The sequence below is a fragment of the Osmerus eperlanus genome, chromosome 23, assembly GCF_963692335.1.
Source record: "Osmerus eperlanus chromosome 23, fOsmEpe2.1, whole genome shotgun sequence".
Classification (NCBI taxonomy): domain Eukaryota; kingdom Metazoa; phylum Chordata; class Actinopteri; order Osmeriformes; family Osmeridae; genus Osmerus; species Osmerus eperlanus.
The window spans coordinates 9,754,451-9,780,560 of NC_085040.1; the positions used below are offsets into that span (position 1 = coordinate 9,754,451).

At 42.0% G+C, this 26,110-nt stretch overlaps 1 protein-coding gene and 1 long non-coding RNA gene across 4 annotated transcripts in view; one reads left to right on the forward strand and one right to left on the reverse strand.

Annotated features, from left to right (window-relative positions):
* Positions 1 to 26,110, forward strand: part of focad (focadhesin) — a 149,479-nt gene that overhangs the window by 86,870 nt on the left and 36,499 nt on the right. The gene's annotated exons all lie outside the window — the stretch shown is intronic.
* On the reverse strand, positions 200 to 25,826 carry LOC134009899 (uncharacterized). Of its 2 annotated transcripts, XR_009928280.1 has the most exons (4): positions 24,720 to 25,826; positions 680 to 874; positions 484 to 586; positions 200 to 294 (listed from the first exon to the last, which is right to left on the reverse strand). It is a non-coding gene; the product is annotated as an uncharacterized LOC134009899 (long non-coding RNA). The 2 variants fall into 2 exon arrangements; XR_009928281.1 differs by lacking the exon at positions 24,720 to 25,826 and having other exon boundaries at positions 680 to 1,470.

Below are 26,110 nucleotides of genomic sequence, written 5' to 3' on the forward strand. Positions count from 1 at the left end.
ACGTTGCCAGTCCGTAACTGCAACGTTAACTAAGTAACCTATATTTCTCAATTCTACTGCTTATATTGGGGCGGTTCATATGCAGACCTCATTTGCCCAAAATGCTACTTGTTCTTGTATAATAGGCTACATGGTAGCCAACTTTAGGAGGTTTGTGTGATGTGTAGCCTAACTCCAGCTAATCATAAACAAGGCAGCATTTCCATGTAACATTGTCATTTTATTTCAAACAAAGTGCCAAACAGTGAATTAAAATCTTCTGCCAGTCCCCGCTACAGGTCCTGTCTGTTGGCCCTGACAATGAAGCACAAAATAAGTTAGTGTTCTATCAACATAATTGCACGTGTAAAAAGGCGCTATACAAGTCATAAAAAAATCACATCTAAAATAATATACATCATCAAAAAAACATGTGATTCTAGATTTGTGTCACATAGCCATGTGAAAGGTTGGATATGGAAGCTGCAATCATGATTCATTCACCTGGCTTGTTTTGAACGGGCTGCCGGGTTGTGTTTGAGTGTCTCCTCTATGAGGAGCTCCACAGCTTTCTCTCCCAGTCCCGTCTTCCACTTCTTTACAGCGTCTGGAATTAGAAGTCATGAACTTATTGTCAGCACCAATGTGAACGTTGAACGCTGCGTGTAAGCCATAGTTCATGGCATCTCCAAACACTTACCACTCTCTTTCGCAACTCCAGCACCTTAAGGCGCTCCTCGCTTAAGGCGTCTTGGAGTTCAGCCTGTGTTTGGGCCACCTGTAGGTCCATCACTGGCACTGGCAGTGTGTCTGCCCTGTAGTCGCCTGAATAGGAGAGCCTCTCGCTGGTTCTCCTCCAATGTCTCCATCTTCCGGAGCATAACCTGTAATGTGTCTGTCATTAAAGACAAGTAAAACAAGTTTACAAGAGTTAGCATGATTGGCATACACTGTGGTTCTTCTAGATTAGCTGTAACATTTATGTAAATAACAAATGTTACCTTGAATGGTTGTATACAAAGCATATATTTTTTTGAGTGTCTTATATTTGCACTTGTGCACTGTTAGGTGATGTGTCGCCCTCTACATGTCGCAGCGAAACAGACTCCGAAATGGGGAAATGTAAATTTGCGGACTCCTGGTTGGAGAAGGATGTCAGACAGATTAATGCAGAGTTGTAGTTCTCTAAAGCCACTGTTGTAGTTCGTATAACGTCATGGAAAAGTGTGCAGATTTGGGTTTACGTAGTCGCAATATCGATCAAAATACAACTTGTAGCCTATACAAAAATGTTTAATAGACATACACGTTGACGTGTAAACACGTTTTATTATATTACTCAAAGTCTAATCTGTCGAACGACGACTGTAGGGAATCCTAGCCGGGCTAGCTAGTTACTGTACCACAGAACGAAGTTACGTAATGTGACGAGACTGAATTTGAAAGTACAAAAAACCCACCAGGAGCACCGACAACGTCGGCAACCCTGCGCCAGGCCTCATTCTTTTTATTAATGTCTCTGTACAAATACAGAGTATCGTACAGGACTGGATATGCAGCCACACAGGCGATTAGTTTCTCTATCTTGAAACTGAAAGCTAGAAATGTTTACCATGGTTGCTATGTTACGAGAAACAAGAACACTCCGATGCCCATGTTAACAAACAATTTCTAAAAACTTGTAGGCCTAATACATTTTTTGTTCGTCTTAATGCAAGTAATTAATTTAGTAATTTTTATGGTGATATCTAAAGGTTAAAAATGTTACCCTATTCACATGAGAAAAAGAATGAATAGGCGTATGAATAGGCTTTTTTTTTTACTTTCCCCTAATGGGATTCTTCTGTTTTTTTTTTTCCTTACTCAGGACATATTGAGGATACAAAATCAGTTGAGTTTGCTTCTGTTGCAATTTGTCCTAGGTTGACCCCCATTTTGGCTTAAAATGACTGGACTATATCTGAGTTCTGTTGTATGGTTGTACTCTATAGATTTATTTGCAAACTACAACTGTTTATTAAGGCCCCGTCCACACTAGCCCGGGTAAATTTAGAAACGCATACATATGTCTGCGTTTGCACCTCCCGTCCACACTAATACGGCGTATTCGGACACTGAAAACTGAGCTTTTCGAATACGCTCCCCTAGCCGGAGCATAGGTAGAATCAGGGTTCCCACGGTACCTGGAAACCATGGAAAACATGGAATTAATTTTTTCATTTTCCAGGTTTGGAAAAGTCATGGAAACTGAGCAAAAGTGAACACTTACATGGAAATTGAAACAGTTGTCCTGGAAAATTGTATTGGATGATGTGTAAAATAGTAATAAAATGAAACTTTTGAGCACAGAATTAAGATGAGTTTATAAAAACCCTTTACATGTGAACAGCTTTTACTGTAGTTAGAAATGGATGATCCCATGCAGTGGCGTTTTTATATGTAAAAAATTGGTGGGGCACAAACCATTTCGAAATATAGGATACATACCATTAAAGCTACAAAACTCCCTCTTGCTACTGATGTGTTTATTTAACACATCAACAAACAGCGTGGCTCCACAAAACACTTTTAACGACAGAGCTGCTTGCTTCTACCAGGTGTTGTAGTAGCCTACACAGGCCTACTTGAGAGACCTTCTTGTGTAATTGCTCTCCTTCTCTCACACACACACATGTAAAATTACCACTGTCACATTTGCAAACCTAAATTAGGAATGCAACCAAGCTCAGAACCAATTTGCCTACAGGGCCATACCCGAACAGCAATGAGCTCAACACCACTGACAGCCCCAACAAAGCGGTTTTGACTAAAGGTTCAATAAACACTAAAATAAACACTAAAACACTAAAATAACAAAAAACTGAATTTTCTGTCTATTAGTTGATGTCAGGCTTCACAGGGTTAAGCATCTGGGAGCTTGTTTCAATAACTATATGGGGCCCTACCCACATAAAACATAATAGAGCAGAAAGCGCAAGGATTCCTGTTGGTTTGCATCAATGGTTTATTATTTAATTATGTGCACTTTCATCTTCATGAACAGGCAACTAAACATAGAAATAATCCAACCTTACTTGATTAAAACGATACAGCGTTTTATGTTGGAATAAGCCTCGCCCTTTCGGTAACTTCACTGCTTAGCTAATTGATTAGCGCAGTATATTTTCAGCTGTCTGGGCTGACTCAAACATCCCCTCAACTTGAATTATTTAACAAAAGCAAAGAAGAAAGTGTCTGACTGACACTGAACCGAACTTAGACTACTGGTATCATAAATAGCAACGATGGGCTCCGCGTTTCAGCACGGTGGACATGCAGGTCACCGGGCGCAGGGTTAGAGCTAGCTCTACAGATACTGGACCAAAGAAAGAGGTCACTTTTGGTAGACTGAATAAGCTTTTCTTTTGTTGTCCGATATGTTCAGCACCACTGGCATACAGTTAGGTCCATAAATATTTGGACATTGACACAATTTTCATCATTTTGGCTCTGTATACCACCACAATGGATTTGAAATGAAACAATCAAGATGTGCTTGAAGTGCAGACTTTCAGCTTTAATTTCAGGGTATTTACATCCAAATCAGGTGAACGGTGTAGGAATTACAACACATTTTATATGTGCCCCCCCCCCCCTTTTTAAGGGACCAAAAATAATTGGACAAACTAACATAATCATAAATCTAATTGTCACTTTTAATACTTGGTTGCAAATCCTTTGCAGTCAATGACACCCTGAAGTCTGGAACCCATAGACATCACCAGACGCTGGGTTTCGTCCCTGGTGATGCTCTGCCAGGCCTCTACTGCAACTGTCTTCAGTTCCTGCTTGTTCTTGGCGCATTTTCCCTTCAGTTTTGTCTTTAGCAAGTGCAATGCATGCTCAATTGGATTTAGGTCAGGTGATTGACTTGGCCATTGCAGAACATTCCACTTCTTTGCCTTAAAAAACTCTTTGGTTGCTTTCGCAGTATGCTTCGGGTCATTGTCCATCTGCACTGTGAAGCGCCGTCCTATGAGTTCTGAAGCATTTGGCTGAATCTGAGCAGATAATATTGCCAGAAACACTTCAGAATTCATCCTACTGCTTTTGTCAGCAGTCACATCATCGATAAATACAAGGGAACCAGTTCCATTGGCAGCCATACATGCCCACGCCATAACACTACCTCCACCATGCTTCACTGATGAGGTGGTATGCTTTGGATCATGAGCAGTTCCTTCCCTTCTCCATACTCTTCTCTTCCCATCATTCTGGTACAAGTTGATCTTGGTCTCATCTGTCCATAGGATGTTGTTCCAGAACTGTACAGGCTCTTTTAGATGTTTTTTGGCAAACTCTAATCTGGTCTTCCTGTTTTTGAGACTCACCAATGGTTTACATCTTGTGGTGAACCCTCTGTATTTACTCTGGTGAAGTCTTCTGTTAATTTTTGACTTTGACACAGATACGCCTACCTCCTGGAGAGTGTTCTTGATCTGGCCAACTGTTGTGAAGGGGTTTTTCTTCACCAGGGAAAGAATTCTTCTGTCATCCACCACAGTTGTTTTCCGTGGTCTTCCGGGTCTTTTGGTGTTGCTGAGCTCACCAGTGCGTTCTTTCTTTTTAAGAATGTACCAAACAGTTGATTGAGCCACACCTAATGTTTTTGCTATCTCTCTGATAGGTTTGTTTTGATTTTTCAGCCTAACGATGGCTTGCTTCACTGATGGTGACAGCTCTTTGGACTTCATATTGAGAGTTGACAGCAACAGATTCCAAACACAAATACCATACTTGAAATGAACTCTAGACCTTTTATCTGCTCCTTGTCAATGAAATAACGAACTCCCATGAGGGAATAACATACACCTGGCCATGGAACAGCTGAGCAGCCAATTGTCCAATTACTTTTGGTCCCTTAAAAAGGGGGGGGCCACATATAAAATGTATTGTAATTCCTACACCGTTCATCTGATTTGGATGTAAATACCCTGAAATTAAAGCTGAAAGTCTGCACTTAAAGCACATCTTGATTGTTTCATTTCAAATCCATTGTGGTGGTATACAGAGCCAAAATTATGAAAATTGTGTTAATGTCCAAATATTTATGGACCTAACTGTATGTGCGTTTCATTTCTTTTCCTGCTCAAACTAACATTTTAACCTTCAGATCGCTTAAACCGGTCACGGGGGTGGTAAACGTCGCCATGGTAACCGCGAGTTCGACCAATCAGAGATATCAGTGTTGTTTTGCTTAGGATTTTGGGTAGTGTAGTATTTCAACAGAAGATAGCAAAAAAGGACTACTCGCTCTTCTTCTTGCCGACTAATGTTGGCGCCAGACAGCCAATCAGGTATGAAATACAAGATGACGCTGTGGTGGGGCTACCGGCTCTCAGCCCCACTTGGCATCAAATTTGTGTGATCTACATTACATTACATTCTGAGCATGCGTATTAATACTTTTCCTCGTCCAATGTACATTGCATTGTGAGAGAGGGGCTAGCCCCACCAGAGCCCCACCTTCACGATTAGCCTCTGCTAACTCGAATCGGCAGAACGCAGTCTGAAGCAGCAAGGCAGGGACCAATGAACAGGAAATAAAATTCTAACACAAACAAATGAAACGAAACAATTTAGGAAGATGCTATATTCATAGATAATAAATGATTCGAAGTAAACGAAAAAAAATTGAGAAATAAAAAATAACATAATTTTGTTGCAGTTCTTTCTGTTGATAACAGGTGGGGCACTGCCCCACCTACCCCTAATGACCAGTCGCCACTGATCCCATGTTGTAGAGCATGCTCTTGGCATCCTATCTGGTAGATTGGAATTTGATGCAGGCAACCTGGTGATATGGACTTTAAAAGTATAGTTTCGGATTGGTGGATGTCAGGAATAATAACCGAGAAACGTTACTCGCGATCTCAATAGAAGGGTCAAATACATGCATTTCCCAGCCAACACGGGAGCCTTGACACCTACATTGAAACAATAGCTGTGTTTTAACTGTGTGGTAAACCTGGGTTTATCAACGTTAGTTAGCAACCAGTGCAATCTTGCTAACTAGCTAGCTGCAACTTGCTAGCTAGCATTCAGCTAACATTCAGCTTGCTAACTAAATAGCTAGTGTTGGCTAGCTTGCAATGCTAGCTAACTACCAATACATTTTCACATTAGGCTGTGACATTACGTCTATACTAGTTGACATGACGAGTCTAATCTTGATAAATTTTGTAACATTCATTCTTACATCTACTTTTAGCTATTTTGTGATTTTTCGTTTTTTTCTTTAAAAAAATGATACTACTAAATAGGAACATTTGTGAGACATTTAAAAAAAATCATTGATCATGACCAGACTGATTCTATACATTAATACTGTTAAGCTAAGCTTACTAGTGAGGTTGCTGTACTGAGGAACCACAGGGGAACCGGCCTTATGTTTTCCCTTTTAGGTTCATTACTTTGATTTACAAAAGCTTTTACAGAGTAAGAGTAGGCATACTACCCCTTCTACGTAAGACTCATAATCTCAAATGTGGGATGCATTACAGGAGTGAGTGACAATGACACGCTGCAGATTTAAGTCCTATTGGAAAGATGACTCCCAATACAAGGACTGTCATTTGACATCAGCAATATGGGGGTCACTTCCCTCAAGAGCCATTCAAAAGGACAAACCCACACCAAGGTAGCTGGACAGCTAAATAATGAAAGAAGAATGACAAATTTCTTGACTGCAACAACAGGAGAGGGAAGAAGCGGCCCAACAAGCCAGGATAACGAAAGTGACAGCCAGGTGCCCAGTACCAGCAGTGAACAGCCTACGGAAAAAGTCTCTGGAGCTCAGGGGAAAACAAGCCAAGCTGTATTTGAAGCAGATATTCGCTGGGTCATGAAGATGGTAAGGGAACACTTCTCGTTCAACTCCAACTCTGACATTTCAAACACATTTGCTCAGATGTTCCGAGACAGCGAAATTGTCAAACAATTTACAATTTACATTTACGCAACAAAATCGGCTTACCTTATATGTTTTGGCTTGTATCCTCATTTTAAAGAGCAGAAAGGGCAAAGATCAAGACACCTCTCCAGCTCACTAAACTGGACCCCCAAGAGAAGCAAACCCATGTCCCACTCAAACACCTGGACATAGGATTTTCAACCAAGCAGGCTCTGCATCTGAGAAGTTCCAGGAAAATCCAGTGAAAATCGTGGAGTTCAAAAAATAATGTGTCTCCTTACTCGCAATGACCTGCAAGAAAATGATGGAGTGAAGTCCTCTCATGTATCCAGCTGTGCGGGATATGAGGTCCCTTGACCCTGTGATGGTTGTGACAGAAACCGAAAGTGCAACAGCAATGTTTGAGAAACTCCTTCAGGTTCTCCTCAATGCTGGATGGTGCCCTGCCACAGAGTGTGACAAAGTCCTTTCTCAGTATAAAGCATTCTCACTCGATGTCAAAACAAACCACAAAGCAGAGTTCCAAGAATTTGTTTACAGCTGCAGACTTGATGAATTCTTCGGAAGATATCTCAGTGGCAAAGAAGAGTATGCAGAACTGTGGAACATCATGAAATGTCTCTTCACGCTGTCTCATGGACAACCTGCAGTAGAAAGGGGGTACTCTGTTAACAAGAATATGCTTGTTGAAAACCTACAGGAGAAGACGCTAATAGCAATGCGCTTGGTCCACGAGCAATGGCTGGGCACACAGATGAAGCTCTTCCAAAAGACCTCAAGCAACACTGCAGAGGAGCAAGGACAAGATATGAGATGTATCTGGAAGACCAGAAGAAGTTGAGAGGAGCTCTGCCAGGAAATCCAGAAAGTGAAAACAAAGCGGCAAAAAGTAATGACAAGCGCTGAAACAATGGAGAAAGAAGCACATGAAATGGCAGTCATGGCAGAGAAGAAGCACGATTTTACACTGCTGTCAAAATCAAATGCCTATCGGAAAGGGGTTTCTGATAAATGGAAGAGGTGGCAGCTCTAGACAAAGCCCTGAAAGAGCTTCAAGATAAGTTAAAGCAATGAGGTATGTGCAATAGCCTTTATGGATGTATGAAATATTGTAATATTTATTGGTCACCCTCCTAAAGACAAATATAACACCATTTTAGATTATGGAGATGACCAATTTTAACTCAAAATAACATTGTTTCAGATCTTCAGACTGTAGAGAAAGAGGAGTGGAGAGGGGGAGGAGCCAGGAGGGCACAGAAGGAAAAAGGGAAGGGGAAGAGAAGAGGGGAGAAGATGAAAGATAAGAAGAGAGGAGAATAAGAGAGTAGAGGATGACAGAGGAAAAGGGAGAAGAGTGGAGAGGAGTTGAGAAGAGTAAGAAGAGAAGACAGGAGCGGACACGAGAGGGGAGGTGTGGAGAGAAGAGGACTGGATGAGATAGGAGAGGAGTGTAAGAGAGAACATATATCATCACATATATCAATCCAAGTGCTCATGAGTCTCAAAGTTCCAGTTCAATAAATTGTTGTTCATCTACAGCTTGTTGCATTATTTCATGCATTGATATTATCAACTAGAGAGGGTACAATTTCTGGGGAAATTGTAGGGTGTGCTTGCTTGCGTTGGTTGCAGGTGTGTCCGTCCCCTTAAGTTTTTCTCTTCTAGTGAAATTTTTCAAGCATTTAGCCTACTCATATTGCATAATTCATTGTCATTAACCCCCTTTGAAACAAGCTACTATAACAACGTTGTCACCGGCAGTATTTCAGATGGAATCGCGATTCAAACAATACCATCTGCTAACTGAAAATATGCCTCCAAAAACGTAAATAAGCTTTACATCTATTTAGGGAGAAATAGCTAATTCAAAAGAAGTTTCTACGAGCAAGCTAGTTGCGGTGGCTAGCCAAACTTCACTGAGTGAGGGGATTGTTTGAAAGCGCCGGAAATGAGAATGTTTCTTTTGACATAAAGTTTAGGCTGTGGCACTGAAGCCAGCGACGCACCACACAAGCTTGAGTTTAAATACATTATTTAATGTGACATTACTTACTGTACATGCAAGTCTTGATTTGCTTAAATGTACATGTATGATGCTGCTAGTACACCACGGCACGATACGATACTCGCTGTGCAACAGCACATCTATGCACGTTGTATCCATGCGCCGTTGCTAACGTGTGCTGACGTTGTGACGTTGGCACTGAGTACCCTTTGTTGACACAAGGCACTTTTTGCCACAAAAACTTTTGTTCAGCCTAAACCGTGCAATAAATAGAATAAAAATAAATAAAAATACAAGCAACTCAATCTCTACCAAGACGAAGCTTTTGACACCGACAATGTCTATGTAGTCCAAATATTGACTGATCCTTAGGGGGGCAAAAAGAATAATAAGATATATGTGAGAGAACAAAGGTTGTGCTCTCGCCGAAGGCTTGAGCACACCCAATAAGACATAATCTACAATTTACAATGTAGACTTGACTGGCACATTTTTTAAATCAAGTAAGTAGTCAGGTGTCCTAGGGGGGTGTTTTAGGGGAGGGGGGCGCGGATGGGGGCGGAAAGCTTCAGGGGCCTATAGATCATCACTTAAAATATGGTACCTGGGAAATCAGGAGGTAGCATGGAATTATTTTTCAAGGCAAGCGTGGGAACCCTGAGAATGCTAAATACGTTTCTAAAAGCATCAACATACCTTACTTAGCAAATGAGTCTAGCTAGACTAGCTGTAGTCGGCATTAGAAGGGAAGCTTCCAGAAAACGAATAGCAGTCTAGCCTATTGCTAACGCCTGTCTAGATTATCTATGGAAGTAAATCAGTGACATAATGTTTTGAATTTTAAAAGGTATTGAATACTTACTATTGAAATTTAAACTAGACCGAATTCTCATATGAATATATTTCAATGTAAAATAAAATGCAAGTTGCTCAAATTCGAGTCAAATAAATTAGATTTAAAAAAAAATGATCTTAAAAAATTCAAGCGAAAAAAATTAGAGACGAAAAATTTTGACCTGAAAACATTCAGATTATAACATCCGGGATACCAAGGATAGGTGGAGCAATCGAGCCTTAATGCAAGATTTGATCACATCGGACTCACCGAAGCATGGTTGTTTTCCCTGGTGGTCATCATGCGTTTTCTCTTCTCTATTGCTCCATTGCTCTACCTATCCTTGGTATCCCGGATGTTACAATCTGAATTGTTGAAACTCGAAATTTTCCGGGTCGAATTTGAGAGTTTCAATTTTTTTAGGCTCAAATTTTTTCAGGTCGAAATCTTTTTTGCCTTGAATTTGTTAAGATCAAATTTTTTAAGACCACATTTTTTAAGATCACATTTTTTAAGATCACATTTACATCACATGACTCGAATTTGAGCAACCTGAATTTTATTTTACATTGAAATATATTCATATGAGAATTCGGTCTTGTTTAAATTTCAATATTAACTATTCAATGCCTTATAAAAATCAAAACATTATGTCACTGATTTGCTTCCATAATTATCTATTTAAAATAACTGGAAAAAGGCATGTGCTAGATACAGGATACGTTAGCATTGCTAATAACTGTTACCAACAAAATCATACTACAGCTTGCGGTTGTGATGAACATAAGGTCGGAACGCACCTCTTTTCAGCAACAGCTTCATAGCAAATCCTGCTTTACATTGTCCCAGGTTTTCAAAACCGTCTTTGGTGAAATGGTTTGCGCAAATGTGTCGAGGGTCGAACTGCACAGGGATCTTCTACGCTACGGTATAAACAAACTTCATGCCCATCTAGTCAATGTTAGCTAGACTTTAGCTCAGTGTTTTTCAAAGTCTGGGTCCGGGGGATGAAAATTGGGTTGGCAAATATGTTTTCATAATTATTTTGTCATAGGCAGTGCTCGAAGTGGGCCGGTACTCACTGGTACGCAGTACCGGCACTTCTACATTTTACTCTTAAGCGTACACACACTTTTGCCTGCGTACCGCTACTTCTCGCATGTAGCCGGCCCGGTACTCTACCACTGACAGAGAAAGTGTCAGCGTCAGATAGATTGGTAATGACCCTATCACTACGTGACTTACCTCAGATATTGACGAATCACGTAAAGGCAAGCAGTCGGCCCACCCTATCAGAAGTTCGCTTCTCCACGGACGCTAGTTCGAAAAAGCTGTCTGATGCCTGCGTAAGTGCGTAACAGATTTTTCACTGCTGAAAACCTAGAAACTGAAAAAAGTGTGTCGAGTTTCGGAGTTTGTAAGTCGTTATGTTAGCCTGGCTTCAGAAAGGTACTTAATGAAAGCATGTGCCAGAGCCAGACACGTCAACAGAGGTCCAAGTCCAACCAGAAACATCGGGTATGAATTATGAGCTTCAAACTTGTTTAACCTGTTTACGCTCCTGTTTCGCCCGCGAGACAAAAATGCTGCCTCCCCCTTCCTCAGTTACGACGCACTAAATTCTAACAAATATATTTTTTAGACGCTACACATGTTATACATCGTTGGAAAGCTACGATTCTTGTGCTTCCATTGAAATAAACCAATTCAAGATCAAGTCACAATAGCAAGCAAAGTCAACGTCTTTTTCCGGTGAACATTCCTTCAACAATGCCAAAGAAAAAAGTTGTACTCACCCTAAGTTGTTCAAATAGGTCCAGGTGTGCAAATCATGCCATCAAAACTTGATCTGCGTAAGTCCCAAGGGTTCAAAGTATCTAACCATGTAAAGTAATTCGTCCAAATACAATGTTTTACGTTCATGAATAGCCATTATCCTTTGTTTCATTATGCAAGTTAGCCGACGGAAGAAACAACTTGTTCACATAAAAGTGTTATTTTGTCCGGTTTATCAACGGAGTATTTACAAAATGAAGGTCTCAAAATGTCCGTTGAACCCTCCCCTTTTGATTGACACCTTGTTCGACCCAATAGGAGCTTCCATGCCCCGTTGACAGCCCTCTAAAGCCAACTAGGTCTGTGCGTCCTGCCCCCCCCCCGCCCCCCCCCCCCCCACACTCGTTCTAAACAAATTTCTCGAACTGGCTTCGACTGGCTCTGAAATTAGCTCGTTAGCCTTGTAGCTGACAGCTAGCTGAAAATGCCAATACCTCATTTGTATGCGTCTGTGGAGCCTTCAAAATAACAGTCGATTGCGCAATATGGTTGACAGAATCAGTGTTCTTTGTGCGCCAATCCTTGGAATCAGATAAAGCACTCCAATGTGTTCATGCTTCAGTTTTTGTGTTTCAGTATTACTAATTAGGGATTTAGCTATTATATATGATATTTCTAAGTACCAGAGATGGGCCAGAGATAACAATTATGAAAAATAATACCTTTTTATTTGACCTTGACCTTGGTTACAAAGGGTCATTTTGGAGTCTCCAAAAGACCCTTTTAGAAAATTCCTGGATGTATTCTTATAAAAACATGTGTCAAATATGAATATATTGTGGTATTATGTTTGACTTTTGATTTGAATTGGGTAAGGCTTCAACCTGTGGTCCAATTTAGTCTTCCAGATAATACCTACCACCTCTAGGCCTCTTCAGGCCTCTGTTTTCAAAACAAAATCTAGGCGGAAATAGAAATTTTCACTTTCCTTGTGTTCAAGCTTCTATTACTCAACACTAGAAGGACTGACAGGGGTCCTGACAACAGGGGACATAACTTCAGAGTGTCAGCTTTCAAAAGAGATCATTTACATGCATGTACTCCAAATGGTTCAAGAACAGCTTCCAATTTACTTTGGGTATGCTGTTTAGGCGTTTTCAGGCAAATTTAACAGGAACATGAAAAGGTTAAATAAATACATACATATGCATGGCCGCGGGAACTAGGGGTGCTGAGGGTGCTGCAGCACCCCCTGACAGCACGAGAATTTAAAATGATATGACTTGAAAATCCACCACCGCGGCACAGCCCGGCAGTAGCGGACTGGCCATCGGGAGCACCGGGAGAAGAATAACGATGGAAAACCAGGCTAAGAAACATAAGGGTGGGGCTGAAAAATTGAGACAAAAATACGTCACCTTCACGAGACAGCCGTTTTTTCATTGGTAAAACCTTATGTTTATTTTACATAAAGCTTTATTTTAAAGCCCTCTGTGACATGCTTGCATTTAAAAAGGGCTATACAAATTGATTTGATTTTGCGCTCAAATAAAGGCCCAAAATATTTGCTCGCGCGCGCGATCGCATTAAGTGTGGATGTACCTATCTTTCTTTCCGAACTAGCATCACATCAAACACAGACTGTGCATGCATTAGCAGGGCAGCTGTAGTGGCATATATTATTACTGATGACAATTAGAACGAATTATTCTGTTTAAACATGAACAAATAAATAATAACGATAGGGAAATTGTAGCCTATATTTGCAAACACCCCTTTTCATATAATTTGGGTCGCAATGGTTTGTCATTTTAAAAATGTGGGTCGCCGAAAAAAAAGTTTGAAAAACACTGCTCTAGCTCATCTGCTTTTTATTAACGCTGATTTGCAAGGAATGCAAGAACAGCTAGATAGCGAAAACACCTAGACTGTAGGTATGTAAACTAGTTTAGCTTGCTAACGCAAGAGCATAGAGAGAATGTGTGATGATTTAGCCTAGTTTATTGGCAAAGGGGCTAACGTTATTTCATGTTCCTGACTGTTTCATTCAAATAAATAACCGTGTTGTCATATAAGTCTATAATTCAAGATGCATGTTTCTCCAGATCATGGATCATGGCCGATCAGATGACATAAATTCTGCAGAACTACTATCAGAGACGTTTCAATAAAACGTTAGATAGGTATTTCAGGCCGCCAATGGTAAGAAATTATTCTTTAACCTTTAGATGCGTGAGTTCTAAATATTTCCGACGCTTCCACCAGAGTTTGTTTTCCAAAACGGAAGCTAGCTAGCTTTAGTTAGCTTCCGTTACCTAGCAACCTAGCATAATACTCGTAGCAATGCTACTCCCTGCTAGTGTTACTTGTTAGCCTCTAATTGTACATTTTGAAGCCATACTATAGCGTTTGTCATAGTTTTTGCCTATCGGAAAATAGTCGGTTGGAATTTTCAGAATCGCACATGTGCGACGTTACTCTGTGAGACCCGCATTCGAACAAAAACAGTCACGGACAGCCACTACTTTTTGGAAGGCCAATAAAGACCTCTTTCCTGCTCTCGCACAAGCAGCACGAGTCTTCCTCTCTGCACCTTGTACAAGTGTAGATAGCGAGCGACTTTTCAGCACAGCAGGACATATTTTAGATGAGAAGAGGAACAGGTTGACTCCTAAAAATGCTGATATGCTTATATTTATCAAGGCAAATCTTCCAGTGATGCTGCTTAATCAGAAGAAAGGTTTGAATACTCTAGTATGCCCCCTCTCCGAGTGAGTGCGTGCGTGAAGTGAGTGATGTGAGAGTGAGTGAGACACTATACAGATAGATATACATGTTTTTTTTATTTTTTTTTATTGCTTACTTCCTGTGCACCTTTTATCTTTATTCTGTCTGTTATCTCCTCCTAAATGCAGACAAATTGACTTGAAACTGACTGACTTGAAACATATATAGCCTGTTTATGTTGCAGTTAAGATGATCGGTATTATCGGATCGGCAGATACTGATTTCAGTGATCGGTGATCGGCACCAAAAAACCTGATCTGAGCATCTCTAGTGTCGCTCAATCTTCTGCCGACATTTTATTAGTAGTTAAAAAAATTATAAGGCAAGCGGTCCTCCGGCCCAGACGTGTCTCGGCCCACCGGGAATTCTCCCGGCCAGTGGATGGCCAGTCCGCTACTGGTTGAAGGACTTTTACACGGCACCCCTACTCTCATCAGACGGCACCCCGGTTGGGAAACACTGGCCTAGACTACTTGTTCTGAGCAGGTGTTGTCAGTGAACAGGCTGTAAAACTGTTGATTAAGTTACAGACACATGAAAAACTGATGCTAATTATCTGGGAAACATTTTCTAAGTTGTCATTGTTTGTGTCAAACAAGTTGTGAATTAGTTGTAACATTAAAACAGGAGATCATGACTTACTCTGTGCTCAAAGTGATGCTCGAGCTCCAGTGGTTTCCTCTTTAGGTGCAAGAAACTTTCGGAAGACGTTGTAGCAGAATCACGTGAACAATTCCAGGATATGCTTTTTTTCCATTGGTTGTTTCGTTAAATCTTACCCAGATACAATAGTGCTATTTTCTGATTAGCTATTGTGTAGACCTTTTCTTTTTTTGGATTGGGTGATAAGTGGCAGGCTCGACTAAGAACTCCAGGGGAGACGCGCTTGATTCCTGCCGGTTCCATAGTGAGAGAGGCGCGGCCAGAGAAATTTCGGTTGGACGCTGTGGCATATTAAATATATTATAAATAGTTTTTCCGCGTGAGAAATACAATGTGTGGCGGGAGTGCGTGACAGAAGACCGAAATGAGTGACTGTCACTCTCAATGCGTGACACTTGAGAGCCCTGCAATAGATTTATTTGTACGTTTTTATTTCAAGTCTCCACCTTTGATGTTTCAGTGAGTGTTGGCCGTGTTGCGTTTTTGCTCCACAGCTTCACTCGTTGAAAACCAACCAATCAGCACGCAGCTCATCTATATATTCATGAGCATACCATAAAAGGAGAAAACCTAGCGTTTTTTCCCAGGAAAATTTCACTGGATGTATAAGGGGGCATAGAAGAGCACCCGGGCCATTTTCAGCCCAACCAATGTTACATGCCCTATTCGGAGACCTTAAGGAACAGTGTGAAATACCCAAAAAACCCAGTCAATCACCCCTTAAAAAATGTAGAGTCTATCAAATTCGAGCCAAAAAATGTCTAGCTTAAAAAATTTGAGCCTTATGGAACAATAGGGTAATTGTAATCAATAGGAAATCATTGTTTAAATATGATTGTTATCAGAATCAGAATTCGGTTTATTCACCATGTATGTTATACAAACATGGAATTTACTGTGGCAGGGAGGTGCAAAACACTAAACATATACGGATCTTAACCCTCGTGCTGCCTTCGGGTCACATGACCCAAAGGTTCATAACGAACCATCGTTGTGTTTACCCAATTTTACCCAATAAAAAAACAAATAAAAATAATTTTCTTTTAACCTTCGCAATGTGGGGGGTCTGAGACAGCCCAACGGTTAAAAGAAAATGCTTCACTTTGTTTTTGTATGCGGTAAAGTTGTCGCAATACGACGGTGGGTCACACGGCTGATGGGTCAGAACGACCCGAAGATAACACAAGGGTTAAATTAAGTAAAAGTACAAAAGTTTAACTATTTCTAAGAACTAAACAATCTAAGAATACAACAATTTAAATATAAAATAAAATATATATAAAAATCTGAATAGAATGAGCAGCGTGAGTGGTCAACATAGTGCAATCGGATACTGAGATAAGGTGGCTTATGCATACTGAATTGCCATTTGATGGACTTATAATAGTTAAATAAGTGAATGAATGTCAATGGGAGTCCTTGGCCTTGTTGGAGAGGCCAGAAGCAGATGGAAAGAAACTGTTCTTATGGCATGAGGTTTTGGTCCTGATGGAACACAGCCTTCTGCCAGAGGGGAGTAGCTGGAACAGGGAGGGACCAGGGTGGGAGGGGTTGGCCACAATCTTCCCTGCACGCCTCAGGGTCCTCGAGGTGTGCAGGTCCTTGAGGGTAGGCAGATTGCAGCCGATCACCTTCTCAGCAGTGCGGATGATACGCTGCTGTCTGCTCTTGTCCTTGGCAGTGGCAGCAGCGTACCAGATGGTGATGGAAGAGGTGAGGATGGACTCAATGATGGCTGTGTAGAAGTGCACCATCATTGTCTTTGGCAGGTTGAATTTCTTCAGCTGCCGTAGGAAGTACATCCTCTGTTGTGCTTTTTTTGGTGAGGGAGCTGATGTTCAGTTCCCACTTGAGGTCCTGGGAGAGGATGGTGCCCAGAAAGCGGAACTCTTAGTGTTGACTGGGGAGTCGCACAGGGTGATGGGGGTGAGTGGGGCTGTATTCTTCCTGAAGTCCACAACCATCTCCACTGTCTTAAGAGCATTGAGCTCTAAGTTATTCTGGCTACACCAGGGGCCTCATGTATAAAGGATTGCGCAGCTTTCATACCAGAAGATGGCGTATGGCCAAAACTCGAAAAGTACCTATGCACAGAAATATTCACATGTATAAAACCGGTCGTACACCAGGTCCTGCGCACCTTTCCTTTATAAATCACAATCAACGTGAGATTGACCGCACGTGAATGAGCCACTGACCCCGCCTGCCTCCTCCCATAAATGAATATGCAGATGGACTATAAATGCGCTCCTGAGGTAATTTCTTTGTCTGAATTACCGTATTTCTTCGAATAAACGCCGCCCATGAATAAACGCTGCACCAAAAACAAACGTTATTTCATAAACGCTGCAGCGTTTATTCTAAGAAATACGGTGACTGTGAGATCGAGGTTCTGACAACAGAGGTGGAGGCGAGAAAATGTGTCCTGTTTGTTGGCCTGTCATCAGATATTAGCAACAAAAGAAAGTCGGCGGAGTGGAAAACTGTCAGTATTTGCGCCCTTTCTTGTTTTTAACCTGTAGCACTTTGATATTTAGCTAAATGTAGAGTGCATTACAAATAAAATCATTATTATTATTATAGGGCCATAAATGATGTGTGTTCAGAGAACCGGACCATGGCATAAATTAAGAAGAAATGGTCCGATGTAAAACTTTAAATGAACAAACGAGTGGTGGCGCATTGTAACAGCATGGCAGCTATAGGGTTAGCGTGACATGCATTTCCTGAGTGATTTTGTCGTTCGTTTGACAGAAGTTATTAAGTGGTGGCGGATTAAACAGAAGGCTATATAGCATTTCCCGTTTTGGGTTTTGGCATTTTGATGTGATCATCCACATTAATGATCAAACTTTTATTTTTATGTTTTTTGAATAGTCAACATCATAAACGTAGTATTGGAAACTTTATTTTGTAATGTTTGGTGAGTTTCGGCACTTTTCAGTTAGAATTCGCCACGTTACAGAGCCAGACAAGACTTTGCGGACGGTTCGCACATTCTCACGTCTGCTCAAAACTTTCCGTGACTTCAGAAGTTTGACAGACGGATGACTGGAGGTGCAGCTGTTGGTGTACAGGGAGAAGAGCAGAGGGGAAAGGACACAGCCCTGAGGAGATCCGGTGCTGATGGACCGGGAGTCAGAGACTTGTGTTCCCAGCTTAACGCACTGCTTCCTGTCATACAGGAAGTCTGTGATCCACCTGCAGGTGGAGTCAGGCACGTTCAGCTGGGAGAGCTTGTCCTGAAGCAGGGCGGGGATGATGGTGTTGAAGGCAGAGCTGAAGTCCACAAACAGGATCCTGGCATAGGATGTTGGGGAGTCCAGGTGCTGTAGGGTGAAGTGGAGGGCCATGTTAACGGCGTCATCCACAGATCTGTTGGCTCTGTAGGCAAACTGCAGTGGGTCCAGGAAAGGGTCTGTGATGGATTTGAGGTGTGCCAGCACAAGGCGCTCAAAAGACTTCATTACCACAGAGGTCAGGGCGATGGGTCTGTAGTCATTGAGTCCTGTTGGCCTTGGCTTTTTGGGCACAGGGATGATGGTGGAGGACTTGAGACAGGCTGGCACATGGCATGTCTCCAGGGAGGTGTTGAAGATGTAGGTGAACACCGGAGACAGCTGGTCAGCGCAGTGCTTGAGGGTGGCAGGAGAGACAGAGTCTGGCCCAGCTGCTTTGCGGGGGTTCTGCCTCTTGAAATGTCTGTTAACTTCACCCTCCTGAATGGAGAGAATCGTCACTGTAGTAGGGGTGAGGGAGGAGGCCTCATGGATGGGAAGGGGTAGTTCAGGACTGTTCAATTGTCTTTCAAATCTACAGTAGAACTCATTCAGGTCGTTGGCCTGGCGGGAGTCGTTAGTGGAGTGGGGGGATCTGGGCTTGTAGTTGGTAATCTGCCTGAGCCCTCTCCAGACAGAAGCAGAGTCGTTAGCAGAGAACTGATGCTTCAGTCTCTCTTTTTTTTTTTTTTTTTCATTTAGCAGACGCTCTTATCCAGAGCAACTTACAGTAAGTACAGGGACATTCCCCCCAAGGCAAGTAGGGTGAAGTGCCTTGCCCAAGGACACAAGGACACAACGTCATTTTTTTTTGGCACGGCGGGGAATCGAACCAGCGACCTTCTGATTACTAGCCCGATTCTTTAACCGCAGTACAGTCGTTTAACCTCTCTCACCACCTTGCTAAACCTGTTCTTCGACTACTTGAATCTGTCTCTATCCCCACTCCTAAATGCTTCCTCCTTCTCTGACCTCAACCTTCTGAGCTCTGCTGAGAACCAGGGCTTGTCGTTGTTGAATTTCACCCTGGTGCGTGTTGGAATACAGCAGTCCTCACAGAAGCTGATGTATGATGTCACAGACTCTGTGAGTTCATCCAGACTATTGGTAGCAGTCGTGAACATATCCCAGTCAGTACAGTCCAAGCACGCCCGCAGATCCTCCATAGCCTCACTGGTCCACTGTTTTGATGTCCTCACAACAGGTTTACAGAGCTTTAATTTCTGCCTGTATGCAGGAATCAGATGGACCATGGTATGGTCAGAGTGACCCAGTGCTGCACGAGGGACGCCGTGGTAGGCTCTACTGACTGTAGTGTAGCAGTGATCCAGAGTGTTCTCTTCTCTGGTTGGGCAATTGATGAATTGTCTGTATTTAGGGAGTTCGTGGCTGAGATTACCTTTGTTAAAGTCGCCCTTTTCATGAAAAGGGCATTGTGTTTGTGAATGATATTATAGATGATAATGGTAACCTTTTGGAATATGAAGCTTTCTTTGACAAATATAATTTAAACTATACTTATAGAGAATACAACAACATCTGTAAAGCAATACCTATACCATTATTAGTTCAAAGCATATTGTTACATGCAAGAATAAGACCCTCACCAACTTTACCAATTTTTTTTATTAATGATTGTACTTTATTTGACAGTAAATGTAATAATACATATATTAGTGATGATTTGAAATCTAAATATTTTTTTGATAACAGAGGATTGTGTGTAGGCCTACAGGTTCCGAATATGGTTGCATTGTCCATATTTTAAATCCATTAAATGGCCCATTTCCCCCAAAAGTCAAAGAGACTCACTTTAAAATAATTTAGAAAATATATCTGGTTGCTGACTTTCTTACAAAAATATTCAAATTTGGTGTAGAACCTTCTTTATTTTGTGACGTGGCTGATGAGACTCTGGAACCATGCTCCAGTGAGTCCGATGTGATCAAATGTTGCATTGAGGCTCGATTGCTCTGCGAGCAATTTTATCGTTCATATGCTCTGCTGTGCGCCCTCTGCTGACATGAATATGTGACTGTCAAGCTCGTGGGAGCAACGTCCAGGTCACAACACAAATATCTACGCAAATTTGAGAAAGATTTCCACACTATTTTAATTCCCGATTTCCATGTTTAAGCACATCAAATAAAATCAGATAACGGGTCGTTTTTTCGTTTTCGTTTTTCTATTATCAAAACGGAAAATGGGTCGTTTTACGTTTTTGTTTTCCTACTTCTAAATGGTAGTGAGTCTATGGAGGATTTTGGTTTTCGGTTTTCTAATTTCAAAACGAAAATCCGTTGGCCGCAAAGTACACGGACCCCTGGTCCTAACCAGACTCTCGTACATTGCATTTGTACATAGAGTCTGGGCTCGATCCATTGACAAGCATTAACTTCCTTGAAGGCGGGTACTCTGTTGAAGTTTAAAACTATTGGATCTGCCCAGAGCCACTCTGGATCTGGCAGAACCAATCGCTAGTGTTCGCCTTAGCCAACTCCTTCACCACTAACGGAGCTAGCTGGAAAATCAAAAGATTGCTCTTGCTCCGGCTTTAACTTCTGGATATTCGGCAGCGTTGCCACAACGGACCTTTAAGGCTTCGCTCGCATCTTTCTCCGCCGCCATTACGTAACTACAACTCAAACTAGCGCACAACATCAACGTCATCGTTCTCAGCCACTCCCTCTGTTCGCTGATTGGACCGGTAAAAAGTTTACCTGAGACATCTGACTTACGTACCTCAAGCCCAGACGCAGTACAGAAGCACAATGAAAATTGAGCGGAAGTACGTAGGAGGGCAGAGCCAGGCTAGGTTCTATGAGCGGACTAGAAATATCAGAGTTGGCTAACGTTAAAAAAAATGTTTCTCAACTGCGCATGTCGGTGGCTTGTATTGCATGCCGTACCATAGACATAATAAATAGTAGTGCCGCATTGGCTGCTGGGCGAGAGAAATGCGGCCGCCATCCTCGACAGGGCAAATTTCTAGTTGCGTAGCATCAGAATAAAAAAGATGCCAGCACTGTGCAGCATATTCCTGCTCAAATCGGCGGACAATCGCAAACGGCTACATACATACGTATGACCTTTGCAGCAAAGCAAACCGCGTGAAAATCTGTTTGGTATTCAGTTTGGTATGATTAATTAAATGCGCTGACAGCTCATTGCCCCAGCCAAACATATTACACTGAGTGGAGCAGTTGCCCGTTCCAAGATGGCGGCCCCACGGCTCGTCAGTGCCAGTAGGCAGTAGCGGTCGATGCAGCGTCTACTCTTTATGATGTGCCGTACTATCTGATCAAAACAGTTCGCTCTACAGTCAGAGCTCGCGCAAGAAGGTGGAACGTAAGGGAGATACCCTTTCCAAAACCTGTAAGGGCGTAATAGTTTGTGAAAGACCCAGAGAAACACAAATATATGACGAGGCAAAATCCCAGACAATTTTTGAATCCCTGCCGGACGCATTTTTTAGGTCTCAAAAAGAGGACATGTCTGGGTAAAAGAGGACGTGTGGTCACCCTAGTGAAATAGAGCTCCGGACGTCACGTGACTTTACTGTTTACGTCGCCATTTTGGCAAGAAAGTAGTGGCTAAAATGAACGGCGCCAGCACGGATTTCATCCTGTCCGAGTTCACTGCGCACTTTAATTCAAAAGGCAGCTATAAAGCAAAACTTGATCGATTAAACATTAGTGATCCATATAATGCTCCCGGAGTTATTTTTACGACCTTTACGAGTGAAACGGAAGACTTCCCTGACCTTCTGTATCCAGATATTTACAACTCTCTATCAATGTATGTAAGTATATATGTATGTACACTCTGGTGCTCCACTTGGCTCTCCACTTTCCTGCCAAAATGGCGATGACCGGTGCATGCTGGGATTGTGTAACGTCAACTCCCGGAGCTCTATACAACATTGTGCACACTGCCAGTCAGCGACCCGAGTCTGACTGAGGCTAACGTCAAAACAGTGTAACGGGGACACAGTCTCGCACTCAGATTGCCAATTTTACACAAATCACAAAAATAATCGGACCAGCTGGCTAAAAGCAGAATTCCCATATCTCTTTAAAGCTGCCCTGCTCGACTTTTTTGGTATAGAATTGACTGTAAAACTGTAAAATTATGAACTTTGTGACATGACGTGAAGACATGGCTGCCGCCTAAGACTATGCGGTCTACCGAGCGACATTCTCACTCAAATTTCAAGACTTTCGTGACCCAAATCAAAATTCTGATGTGACAGATCAATGGGGAAATGCTTTCTCTCTTAAAGGCTGTCCTCCTCGACCTTTTTGGTCTTTTTATATCTAACTATTTGTATAATTCTCTAGCCATTAATAAAGGCTATCTTTCCCCAGTTTTCTGCCAACATGCTGCGCGCGCATCCCAAATGTTTACAAACAAATAATTGGTCTATTTGTTCAGAAAGACTCATTTTTATAGGCCCGTAGGCTATGGAGCTAAATCAGGGCCAAATGTTTTATTAATTCGAAAAAAAAATCTATAGTTGAAAAACTATAGATTTATAGAAGTTTTGGTCTAAAACTTGAAAAATAAAACCATGTATTCAAACAAAAAATTTGTGGAGCCTACCAATTTTTTCAGGTTGAATAAAATTTCAATTAAATTCTGGAATTATTTTGAATAAATAATTAATTTTCATTTTTCACTTTTATATTTTCACAGTTACACATTTCATGTTTTCAGATTCAAAAGCTTTTTTTTACTGCTTCAAATCTTTTTTTGAGTTTCATTCTTTTTTTTGAGTTTCATTCTTTTTTTCAGACTTTTGGCCCCGATTTTGCGTAGGGGGCGTGGCTTCAACTTAGAGGCGGGAATTATGAGTGACAGCCTACACCTGGGACACAATGGCTGCGATCTGCTGCAAAGCGCCTGGAAGGGCCGTCTTTTTTCTTTCGGCGCCCATGTTATCAAATGGGGCCGGCCACACTGGCTGCGAAGCGCCGCGATTTCCTGCGATCGCGATTTCCTGCGATCTACAGCGATCGTTTCAGCAGCTGGTCCAATTTTTTCGTGAGAATTAACTAATTCGAATTCACAAAACATTTGGCCCTGATTTAGCTCGATAGTGGGCCTATTTATAGGCAAAGTGTATGCCTAGGCCTATTTAGAGTGCTGAGATGTTACAGAGGACTTATTTTATTTATTTGTTCCAACTTCCAAGGCCAGGCCTATAGCCTACGTTAGTCATTTATAAATGACTAATTCTTGACAAAAAGCAAAAGCTGTGTACGTGCGCATATTTGAATAATGTCGGGCTGTAAACGAGTTTGGGCTTTTAAAAAGCTGTCAATCAAAATGTACTTGTCGGGCTCGGGCCGAATTCTGTCGGGCTCGGGCCTTATCGAGGCTTAACTTTTAAGGCCCGATTACAGCTCTAACCTGCTGGCACTAGGTTGTTGGCAGGGATGTACAACTGGATTTGTTCAAAAATGATTTTCGATATAATAATTAGGACACATGCTACACTTTGTGTAAAAGCTTTGAGCATACACAAATATATTTGTAGATCATTGAGGATTTACAATGAACTGATACTTAACTGGCCCTTTATCAAGGTTATTTTCTCTTTCTCTAAAGGTCCCTGTTTTTGGATGCTTTTATATAGGCATTAGTGGTCCCCTAATACTGTATCTGAAGTCTCTTTCCCGAAATTCAGCCTTGGTGCAGAATTACAGCCACTACAAGCAATCCCACAATGACCTTTCCTCAGGACGTGCCATTTCTGTGTCTGTAGCTTTAAATGCTAATGAGGCCCCTCCTCATTAGCATTTAAAGCTACAGACAGAGGCGGGGCAAGGTGGAGGGTGGGGGTGTGCTGGCCTGTGTAGAGACAACAAGGTCAAATTAGTACTCAATGTATTACTTTGTATATATTCCAGGTGCACTTATATTTTATTTTATTGTATATTTAATTCTATTCTAATCCCACTTAGTACTGCTAGTTTATGTACCCTTAGTATAGATAGTCCACATATTTAAATTTTAGGTATATGTTTATTGTATGCACCTTCCTGCCAAAGCAAATTCCTTGTCTGTGCAAACTTTCATGGCGAATAAATCCCATTCTGATTCTGATTCTGAAGAAGATAGAAGATAAGCATTTTTAGTCTCATCTGATCACCCAGGTTTCCAAAGGTGCACACTCATAGTCAATAAGGGGAAAGGCGGATATTGCGCGTGCCATAACACCAACAGCAGAACGGTTATCCAAATAACAAAGGGTACAACACTTGCGTTACAGTGTGTGTATTCACACACATACTTTATGCTATCTACCTTTACAATAGCAACAGTAACTGGGCTGTTAACTGCAGAGCTAATGTTACAGCCACATTCTAAGAGTAACAAGCTAGGTAACCACAGGCTATACAGTAAAGCAACAAAATGATATAGCGTTAATTAACTTACTTGTCCGAGGTTTGTAGCTGGACCAAGGAGAGTTGGTACTAATCCAGACTTGAATTTCAGACGGTCAGCAAGGCCAGCTTTGTATTGGCCCAAGTTGAGGAAACAGTCATCTTGAAATGCTGAAATGTTTGGCACAGACATACAAAACTTTGGGAAGTTGTGTCGGCGCATTTCGTGAGAAAATACAATTAAGACACTGGTTCTTCAGAGGCTTGTATGAAGGAACCAAAAAAATACTTTGGTTTTCATTTGTACATCCAAACACTGAGCAACTGTTATGCTTCGTTCGTTTGCAAGCCATGATGTCTCTCGAGGAAAAAACGATATCACACTCGCACAGTCATAGCTCAGTTTCTCATGGGCGGGCCAGATTTTCTGGGCGGGCAAAGCAGAGAAAGGGGAGGTACCCTTCCCTCTTATGACGACATAAGACAAACATTTTCAAAACCCAGCGTTTGAGCTTTCATTTCTCAAAGGTGGATAAGAATACCCAGGGCTTGGTTCACACATATCAAAATGTCTAGCCACTGGGGGACCAAAGGCAGGCTAGGGGAACTCATATTAATGTTGGGGTCAGATGGCTGAGCGGTTAGGGAGTCGGGCTATTAATCAGAAGGTTGTTGGTGCAAAATGACGTTGTGTCCTTTGGCATAAGAGTGTCTGCTAAATGACTAGATGTAAATGTAATGTTAAATAACCAGGCAGGATCTGATGGTTAACCGTATCAAATGCTGAAGAAAGGTCCAGCAGAATGATGACGGATGACCTTGAGGCCGCTCTGGCAGACTGGAGGGCAGTGGTGACTGACAGGAGGGCAGTTTCTGTGGAGTGGCCAGTCTTGAAGCACGATTGGTTGGGGTCAAGCAGGTTGTTCTGAGAGAGAAAGTTTGACAGTTGGTTAGACACAGTGCGTTCAATTGTTTTTGAAAAGGATAGTGGTGATACTGGTCTGTAGTTATGGAGGACGGCTGGGTTAAGGGAGGGTTTTTTGAGTAGAGGGGTAACTCTGGCCTGTTTGAAGGCAGATGGGAAGGTGCCGGAAGTCAGAGAGGAGTTAAGGACATGGAGAAGAAAAGTTACGAAGGAGGGAGAGATGGTTTGAAGGAGAGGAGAGGGGACTGGATCAAGGGGACAGGAGGTGGGGCGATGAGAGAGAATGAGGTCAGATATCTCTGCCTCGGACAGGGGAGAGAAATATTTGAGACATTTAGTTGGGTCGGTCATAGAGGGTGAGTGGGTAGGAAAGGTGGGCTCAGGGAACTGACTGCTAATGTCAGCGACTTTTTTCTCAAAGAAGGAGAAGTCGTCTGATGTCAGGGAGGGGGGGCAGGGGAGGTGGGTTAAGAAGGGTGAAGAAGGTAGAGACAAGTTTGTGAGGGTTTGAGGCAGAG